At 40.8% G+C, this 10,876-nt stretch overlaps 1 long non-coding RNA gene across 2 annotated transcripts; it reads right to left on the bottom strand.

The window, feature by feature from the left end:
• Positions 1 to 8,731: 8,731 nt before the first annotated feature.
• LOC124276033 lies at positions 8,732 to 10,175 on the bottom strand. Of its 2 annotated transcripts, none has more exons than XR_006898392.1 (2): positions 10,155 to 10,175; positions 8,732 to 9,965 (listed from the first exon to the last, which is right to left on the bottom strand). It is a non-coding gene; the product is annotated as an uncharacterized LOC124276033 (long non-coding RNA). The 2 variants fall into 2 exon arrangements; XR_006898393.1 differs by lacking the exon at positions 10,155 to 10,175 and adding an exon at positions 10,099 to 10,144.
• Between the last annotated feature and the right edge of the window lie 701 nt (positions 10,176 to 10,876).

Genomic DNA, 10,876 nt, shown 5'->3' on the forward strand with positions numbered 1-10,876 from the left:
TGTGATAATGTATTGTACTGTGGAGCATTTCGAGTCGGGGGTCATCTCAAAAAAATATTTTTCTTAATCTTTAATCTTCGCAAAGACACGAGGGCCTGTGCTTCTGAGGGGAGTTGGCAAGCCAGTTGCAGAAAGCGGCCGTTACACCGTTACAACTCAAGTTTGCTTTCAAACAATGTGTCAGTGTATGTCAGAGGTCTCAGCTTCACTCCCTCGCTTCATGGTTGTCTTCACACAAACAGACCAACATGCTCACAGTCCCTGAACCATATTATTTATCCTTCCGCCCAGCCGTTAAACGATGGAAAAGCCTAAATGAAGCAAGTCTGGATACATTTCTTCACGTTCAATTTAAGTGAAGTTATTGGTGTCTATCAACATTATTTATTTTCTGAGACTCAGTGTTAGTCAACCACACGCTGTACAGCGTTGTCGGCCCAGGCGGAGTACTGAGGCAGACTGGGTGATCAGGCAGTAAACAAGGCTGAACACCATGTGTGTTATTCACGATCCTGTTAACTGTCCGCGTCACAGATGTTATTGGTTTAAGATCACAATGATTATTTGTTTTGCAGTCTCCCTATTCAACGGAAGAACCAACAAGAACAGGTCACCCAACAGGTCAAAGATGCAAGGATGACCAGGACCGCAACGATTTTACGACGTTTTACAGACCAACTACTTCGACAGTTGTTTTGTTTGTTTGTTGTGTAACTGGGCACTCAGCAATGTTCTACCTATATGGTGACGGCAGTGTATGAAATAAGCCAAAAACCCAGCCAGACATTGTGGCTGGTAACTTCAAAATGTTACCAGCCCAAAATGGATTCAACCAGACCAGACAATCCAAAGAAAGTTACTCAGATGCATGGAACATGTTATGTAAATTTTGTACCAGACCATCGGACTGGCTAGCTGTTAATTTAGACCGTCCGTCAGAGTGAGTGAGTTTAGTTTTACGCCGCACTCAGCAATATTCCAGCCCCCTGGCGGCGGTCTGTAAATAATCGAGTCTGGACCAGACAATCCAGTGATCAACAGCATGAGCATCGATCTGCGCAAATGGGAACCGATGACATGTGTCAACCAAGTCAGCGAGCCTGACCACCCGATCCCGTTAGTCGGCTCTTACGACAAGCATGGGTTACTGAAGATCAATATTATATCTAACCCGGAACTTCACGGGTTCCGTCCGTCAGAAATCGGACGGTCGGACGGGTCTTATTTCGGTTCATTCCCATTATGATTACTCCTAGTTTGACTAGCCGTCCAATACACAACCTGTTCCAGTCGAATAATTACTAGCTCTCTCCCCTCCATCAGGTAGACTGTTCCACAGGGGCTTGTAACACTAAAAACTGCCATCAAGGTATGTACTGTCACTAACGGGGTCTTAGCACTATATAAAAGGAAAGGGGTGTAACGAGGTCAACACACCTGACCAAGTTCGTTTCAGGGCGAATCAACAATGCTCACTGTATCTGTCCCATTTAAAACATGTACACATTTCAAGCCAATAGATTTACCTACAGATCTCCAGGACCAAACCAAAGGACCACATCACACCTGTCCTCAGTCAACTTCACTGGCTACCTGTCGAACAAAGGATAAAGTTGAAGACACTGGTTCTGACATATGGAGCAGTGAATGATCCAGATTCCCCCGTATATCTAAAAGACCAGATTAGTCCTTACACACCTGCACGGAGTCTACGGTCGGAGAACAAAGGCCAACTCATTGTCCAAAAAAACAGGACAAAACAAGCCAGCCTCGCCTTTTCGGTCTCTGCCCCAATGCTCTGGAACTCTATTCCACTGAAAATACGATGTGCAGAAACAATTGACTCTTTCCGCAGACAACTAAAAACCTATCTCTACTCTTGAGGCCTATTCTAGTTAGGCTTGTGATGCGCCATTGAACAGCTTTGAGTTGGATACCAGGCGCCATTGAAATCCATTATTATTATTATATTATTATTAAATAAGACACAGAGCAAACAAATCGAAGCAGTACTTTGGGAGCCAAAATCCCTGCTCAGAATTCGTAGCGGTGACTCACCCATTTTTTCTTGTTTATTTCACAGTATACACAAACGACATGCACCAAATCATGTTGAACTGATGGCAACCGTCAGCGCGCTAGTCGCCCTTTTTTCGGAGACACTTACACCTCACTGTCATAATGACTTTACGTACATTTATTCATCGCAAACAGAATTGTGTCGTGCCCGTTCGCCATTGACGACCTTGACCAAAACCTGCCCCGCACTGAAAAGAGTCAGCGATCTGATGGGACATATTTTATTTATAGCCAATGAGCTCCCTTGCTCTTTTCAGTGCGGGGCAGGTTAGGGTCAAGGTCAATGAATAAATGTGACAGTACATACCTTGATGGCAGTTTGTAGGGTTACAAGCCACTGTGTACTGTTGACGGTCTTTAAAATAATCGAGCCTGGACCAGACAATCTAGTGATCAACAGCATCAGCATTGACGCGCGCAATTGGGATACGATGACATTTGTCAACCAAGTCAGCAAACATGACCACCCGATCCCGTTAGTCGCCTTTTACCACAAGCATGAGTTGCGGAAGACCAACTCTAACCCGGACCTTCATGGGTTCTTGGATAATGAAGATATCCAACGGGATTCACCCACACTCGATACACACAAGATACAACTGGAATAAATAATTATGGATAAGTGGCGGACATATGCAAAAACATAAGTATACATGTATGTACATTTATTTTGCAACATGCGTATTGGCAATGATAACGTCCTGGGTAAACCAGCATGTAAGGATAAAAGTGTGGTAGACTGTGTGCTTACTCATGTTCACACACACCGACTTCACTCAGAATGGTATTTTGACGACGGTGTACACTCAAGTCGGACAATGGCTTCCCAGGCGTGTTCAGTGGGGGAAAGGTAAGGAGTGCCGGCCATGGATGTTTAGGTATGACTGGTTCACAATCCTGGCACGATGATCAGAGACGACACGTTGTAGTAATGGCACCAGGAGTGGTATAGTAATGTTGCCCGGCTGATACTGACCTGTTATGGAGCTCAGTTCGGCCAGTTATTGACGTACCACCCTTGTCATTCCACCCCATCATGCTATAAACGTTGACGTCAATAAACGTCCAAAAGGACGTCTCTGAACTTTATTCCTTCGGTTATGGAAACCATGGAACGAATGGTAAATAACAGATTTAAAAGCCAATTTCTCATTCAAAGTGACGAGGGGATGAAACTACCCTCCTATACCTACATAGATCGCTGATCCAGTCATAACTTGATTACGGCTCCATCTTATGTCCTAGAGCCTACAAAAGCTAGTTTAAACTACTTGATTCTGTCCACCACCAAGGTCTAAGACTTTGTCTTTGGTAATTTCGGCGTGACCAGCGGACGCTTTAACCACGAGGCTACCCCACCGCCCCGCCACAAAATATAGAAATACGATGCTATTAACGTTTAAAATTAAAATTCATTTGTAAATACCATTTTCTTATGAAACAAGGAATTGGAATTCAGTGTATCCATAGTTGTTTGTGATGTCTATTTTTACTTTCACACGAGAAAATTCGGATCGGCTGAAAAGCAGGTCATTGTCTGAATAGGCTGATGAGACTCATATTTCGGTTTGAATTCGAGTCTTCGGCGTGACGAGCGAACTCTTTAACCACTAGGCTCACCTACCGCACATCCATTCAGTGTGTATTTAGGGTTATTTATGACACAGCAAAAATACGTGACCTCGAGCCGTGGTGCCTTGAGCGCCTAAATCCGGTTCATTGATCAATGTGGAATGGCTTGAACACTCAGTGACCCCAAAGTGCTTTGGTTGTAGATCAAACAGACTTGTTTCATTGCCTAGGTTCATGGATATTAGCAGTATTATCTGGGCGTAAATAGCGTGAGCCCGTCACTGGGTTGATTTCGTGTGTATACTATTTGTATTGTACGCGTGGAGGTCAATACAACCGGCGACCTGATCTGACCCGAATATTTCCAAGGGGTGTTCGTCATGTGCTACAGTCAGTAATATTCTAGCTATATCATGAAATCCGGCCATGCAACCCTGGGCTTGACAGCATGGGCAACGATGCACGTCGTCAGGGCTTGTTGACACCAGCGGGAGAAACACTGTTGTTACGCAGTGTTCTATATAATATACTCTAGACACTGTGATTAGCTGATGCAAAAACCCTTGTTGAATCAACAGTACCAATCAGTATGCATCAGTGGTCAGAACACCCTCCCACACCATGCCAAATGTATCCATTTTTCCATTCACCCATGAACAGTCTACGCAGACTTCAGAATCATCTCTTAACATTCGGATACTATCTGATGGGCACGTAGGTTGTAGCCCTCCAAGAGAGTGAGGGGTAGGCCCAGTGTGCGAAATAACCACTGGCCCGCTAGCCCGTGGCTAGGAAAAATCCAGTCGGGCCAGTATATATCTACCGACTGGCTAGTGAAATTTCATGGGGTCATTTGTTTTTTATGGTATTTCACCTTTTTTGTAATCTTTTGCTTAGTTTCTACATTCAAATTTCGGGCTTGTGAATTATTTTGTGGACAAGTAACTTTCAGGCCTAGCTTGCCCGACTGGCTAGCAAAATTTGGAAACTATTTCGCATACTGGGTAGGCCACCTATCAATCCACCAAAAAGAATTTCAGTGAAGCACATCTATCCGTCCATGGTCTTACACCACCAGCATTCTGTCTGCATGAAACCTATCGTAGAGAGACAGATGGTTTTACCTTACATCAGTTTCAAGCCTATCAACATGTATCTTCTACGGATGATCGGCACATCTTCTATGATTGTGAGACAGGATTGTAAGCCACAACCCTGTTATACCTATGGCTGTGTGCACGTTGCGGAAGAAACATGAAAGAATGGTCAGTAACTGATTAATTTGGTACTTGGAACAAATATTCTTATTTCAAATAGCCAATGTGGTTTTAGAAAAAATAGAAATGTCATTGACAATCTGGTTACATTCGATACGTTTGTGAAAAATACTTTGATCAATAAACAGCATGCAGTATCTATATTTTTCGAGTTAGAAAAAGACTACGATGCAACTTAGAAATATTCAATTTTAATGGGTTTTAGAAGCCGAGTACAATTTTTTTTATTTTATAAAAGAAATTGTATATGGTTGGGATCCACCTTAATAAATTCTTACGATCAAGCTCAGGGTGTCCCACAAGGAAGCATATTGTCGGTAACGTTGTTTAGTATCAAAATATACAGTTTGTCTAGTGTTTTAAACGGCTCTGTTGATGGATCAGTTGTAGATGATTTTAATGTTTCACGTCGAGGTAAAGATATGCACATACGTGAGAGACAGGTGCAGCTTTGTTTGAATAAAGTACATAAAGTACAGGACGTAACGGCTATAAAAATGTCTAATCTGAAACAAAATCCATGTCAGTCAGATATATAACCACATCGTGACCCAGACGTGTAGCGGGCACTCCCATTAAAGTAGTAAAGAAAACCAAATGTTTGGGTATCATGTTTGATCATGTTACTTTTTTTGCCACATATTAAATATATATCGTTAAAAACTTGACTATTCAACCTTTCTGCTGCCAATATTGATCTCGATCATATATGTCCTTTCCGCCTGCACTGATTGCCATACAAAACCATGTCTGTACAAGTATGGCCCTGGAAAGTTTAATGTTGAATTTATTGTTGAATTTATTGGTGAACGTGAACATTCAAATGTCATTTTGCGTGTCTTACTCCTCATACCCCCTGTCTGCCTCTTGATCCTCTGAAGGGGCAGTCTACGCCATTCCTGGTGTAAAGCAGCTTCCAATTGGGCCAGGTTCTGTACAGGAGGATGCTTTTGTCCCACATATGCTCCAAAGTGTTAAGATCGGGGCTCATTCAATCAAATGTGTATATTTTACAGTTTCTTCGTTGTTTTAAATATCCCAACGAATACATATTTAAAAAATCATCATCTCTTAAGGATCTTTTTAGCAACACTAGTTCTCATTTAATTATTGGGGGGTTTTAAAAGGAAAGTGAACCCATTCATACGCTTTGATGATCGTAGATATTTCGAAAACATTGGTAGTATTTATAAATAACTTAGATTGTGAGTGGCTATACCCTCGACGGGGTTGAAGTAACGTAAAATAATGGTCATTCGACGTATTTTTATGCAAGCTATACTTTTAAATGTATATGGGGTATTCGTCATTTTACATTTTGGCTAAACTTGTCAATTATCTCCAGTGACTGAGGGGACGATGATGATGTAAATCCAGATAGGGCCATACAGGAACCATGTAGGTCCTCATGGTTTTTTCACTGTTTGTCTAGATTCAGTTGCTGGCGATCTGTAGCCCGTTTATATGTTTTAGTGTTGTTTAAAGTAATATTTTATGGTTACATACTAGTTGCAAGAATTAATCTGTGATACGCTAGTGATTCTGCTGTCCTTTGCTGACATGTATTTATTGCTTCTAAGTTAGTTTTTTGTATATAGCATTCATAGTCACGATGCTGCAGAAATACTGCCGAATGTGATTTTAAATTATAACTCACTCCCTGAGGTTGATATTGTGAGCAATGATGAACGCCATGGTGATACCATGTCACGCAATCAATCAGTGCCTGACCATCCGATCTATCTCTTACAGCACAGGGGGCGGTGGGATAGCCTAGTGGTTAACGCGTTCGCTCGTCACGCTGAAGACCGGGTTCGATTCCCCACATGGGTACAATGTGTGAAGCCCATTTCTGGTGTCTCCCGCCGTGATATTGCTGGACAATTGCTAAAAGCGGTGTGAAACTCAACTCACTCACTCACTCATTTACAGTATAGGTTCCTAGGGGTCTTTTCTAACACAGAATCTCCAAGGGCTTTATGGCACCCATGACATATCACCAAAGGCTTGTGGATTTCAACGTTTCATTATATATTTTTTTAATTCGTAAAGATAGACCCTGGTATATTTATAAACAATGTGATGAATGATTTGGCGGATATAACAACACATGTAAATTAAAGCGAAAGAAACTCTCCATAATCATAAGAAATATCTACTAAAAGTCATTTGTACGAACCCTACTGTATCATATGCATGTGTCCATGAATCACTTAGTGACGGGGGCGGTGGGGTAGCCTAATGGTTAAAGCGTTGGCTCGTCACGCCGAAGACCCGGGTTCGAATCCCCACATGGGCACAATGTGTGAAGCCCATTTCTGGTGTCCCCCGCCGTGATGTTGCTGGAATATTGCTAAAAGCGGCGTAAAACCAAACTCAGTCAGTCAGTCAGTCACTTAGTGACGGGTGATACAGGACGTTCTCAAACAGGGAGCATATTCTGCCCCACATTTAATTTGCCACACGCCACAAAGACATGCGCAGATGAGTGAGATCGGCATCTGTTAAAACACAGGAACAAACGTTCACAGTCAAAGTAAGGAATTTGCTCTTTTTATACTTTTTCTACGAGAACATTTTGAAATGTAATCCACAAGTCTACCAGAACATTTTGAAATGTAATCGACCTCTACGAGAACATTTTGAAATGCAATCCGCATGTCAATCAGAACATTTTGAAATGTAATCCACATATCTACCAGAACATTTTGAAATGTCATCCACATATCTACCAGAACATCTTGAAATGTCCTACACGTGTCTACCAGAACATCTTGAAATGTCTTCAACATTTCTACCAGAACATTTTGCTGCCCTACACGTGTCAACATGTTCTGGCAGCTTTGTTATAAAAATATGATGAGGATATTCCTCAAACTGCACTTGTTATTTCCTGAGTATCTTTCTCCAAGTTTGATTTTGCACCATTAGGACAAAGAACATTTCCCCATCAGAAGTCAGGATACATTTTCCCATCAGATGTCTGGATACATTTCCCCATCAGATGTCTGGATACATTTCCCCATCAGATGTCTGGATACATTTCCCCATCAGATGTCTGGATACATTTCCAATCAGATGTCTGGATACATTTCCCCATCAGATGTCTGGATACATTTCCCCATCAGATGTCTGGATACATTTCCCCATCAGATGTGTGGATACATTTCCCCATCAGATGTCTGGATACATTTTCCCATCAGATGTCTGGATACATTTTCCCATCAGATGTCTGGATACATTTACATTTCCCCATCAGATGTGTGGATACATTTCCCCATCAGATGTGTGGATACATTTCCCCATCAGATGTGTGGATACATTTCCCCATCAGATGTCTGGATACATTTTCCCCATCAGATGTTCCCATCAGATGTCTGGATACATTTCCCCATCAGATGTCTGGATACATTTCCCCATCAGATGTCTGGATACATTTCCCCATCAGATGTCTGGATACATTTCCCCATCAGATGTCTGGATACATTTCCCCATCAGATGTCTGGATACATTTCCCCATCAGATGTCTGGATACATTTTCCCATCAGACTGGATTCCCCATCAGATGTCTGGATACCATCAGATGTCTGGATACACTTTCCAATCAGATGTCTGGATACATTTCCCCATCAGATGTCTGGATACATTTTCCCATCAGATGTCTGGATACATTTTCCCATCAGATGTCTGGATACATTTCCCCATCAGATGTCTGGATACATTTTCCCATCAGATGTCAGGAAGCTATTAGCATCACATGTCTAGATACAGATACTTGACACACTGAGGAAACATAACAATCATATGTTGTAAGTTATTTATTAAAAATAAGTTACACTCACACTATTTCCAAAAGTCAATCTGGATTAGTCAGATTATCTTGATGAGAACTGGAACCTTACAGTGACACCCCAATTCAGAGAGTTTCCAGAATAACACAGAAACAACTTAATAAAATACATGGGAGTAAAAAACAAAACATTACACCCAACCCAGAAAAAGGTTTTCCATAATCTACAGGAAACATGAGAACCTAAGGCAACTTTTGTATTCCAAATGGAAAAAACAACAACCTAAAAACATTGAAAACCCTTAGACAGAAGCCCTTCACTGAATATATCACTCACATCACTGAAATAAATATGGCATCCCCAAATACAAAAATTGTAAAAATATATAAAAAGATATAGAAATGGAATCAAAATGTACACTCAGAAAGTTAAAAAGTCAGACTGACTAATAAAAACATTTGTAAAACCCTAGTTTTGATATTGACAGATTACCTGTTACCCAGCACCACTACTTGCTGTTAAAATATATAGAGAACAAGCAAGACAAAACTTGTAAACTGACTTTACAAAAAATGCCTTTTGAGTTCTTGTGCAAGGCTCTGGTTTGTACTCATGAGTTCAGAGGGACTCTTGAGCTTAGAAATGGACTCAAATAACCTTGTTTTCATAACTTACAGTGCTGATAACTGATTTGGTGAAAAGAATTATTGCAATCACACAAATATATGTTCAGTTGTTTGCCGACTTGTTTGACTTTATATCTACTTTACAGGAGCCAATGTAGTCCACTGAATGTCAAGACAAGCTTCTTGACACACCATAGATCTCATCAAGCTACAAAGGATCTAAATCACCTTGTAGGATATAGACCTTGACCTTTATTGCCAAGGGATCTTTGGATCTATATGACCTTGTAGGATACAGACCTTGACCTTTATTGCCAATAGATCTTTGGATCTATATGACCTTGTAGGATATAGACCTTGACCTTTATTGCCAAGGGATCTTTGGATCTATATGACCTTGTAGGATATAGACCTTGACCTTTATTGCCAAGGGATCTTTGGATCTATATGACCTTGTAGGATATAGACCTTGACCTATATTGCCAATAGATCTTTGGATCTATATGACCTTGTAGGATACAGACCTTGACCTTTATTGCCAAGGGATCTTTGGATCTATATCACCTTGTAGGATATAGACCTTGACCTATATTGCCAATGGATCTTTGGATCTATATCACCTTGTAGGGACCTATATCGCCAATGGATCTTTGGATCTATATCACCTTGTAGGATATATTGCCTATATCGCCAATGGATCTTTGGATCTTGTATATTCACCTATTTGCCAATAGATCTTTGGATCTATATCACCTTGTAGGATATAGACCTTGACCTATATCACCAATGGATCTTTGGATCTATATCACCTTGTAGGATATAGACCTTGATCTTTATTGACCATGGATGGTTGTTCTGTGGCTATCAGTTCATGAAAGATCTACTCAATCGGTGACCACTGAAGTAAAATACAATATATGTGTGTTCTTATGAATGAAAGAATGTATGATTGAGACTAATTCTGAAACATTTAGTTTGACTAACAAAATATGTTTGCGAAATTCTAAACTGCCACACAGTTACTAAGATTTACACTAGAATGTTGTATTTGTCTGACAGTAACGTTGCATACTGTTGATACAAGATTTCTTCATTCAAATACCAATCATCGCACACGTTACAGCACAGTAATGTGATGCAAAGAAACAAAAATGACTCGATGCAGTCCAAATAAATTACTGGAAATAAACAGTATCCTCATACATGAAGAGATGTTTTACCTGTGACAGAATCAGGTATAATAGCAATACTATCATTTTAAATACAGCTTTGATTTCATAGGTATCACAATTGATATTGAGTGTAGGGACAGTGGTAAGAAGAGACTTCACATCATACAATCATGTAAATGCCTGCTGTCATTCATTCATGTTACCCGTGAAGATTCGGGTTAGAACTATGTTCAGTAACCCATGCTTGTCGTAAGAGGCGATTAACAGGTTCCGGGTGGTCAGGCTCGCTGACTTGGTTGACACATATCATCGTATCCCAATTGTGTAGATCAATGCTCATGCTTTTGATCAGTGGATTG

This window comes from Haliotis rubra, unplaced genomic scaffold, assembly GCF_003918875.1.
Source record: "Haliotis rubra isolate DU_JTF1 unplaced genomic scaffold, ASM391887v1 Scf205, whole genome shotgun sequence".
NCBI classification, from domain to species: Eukaryota; Metazoa; Mollusca; class Gastropoda; order Lepetellida; family Haliotidae; genus Haliotis; species Haliotis rubra.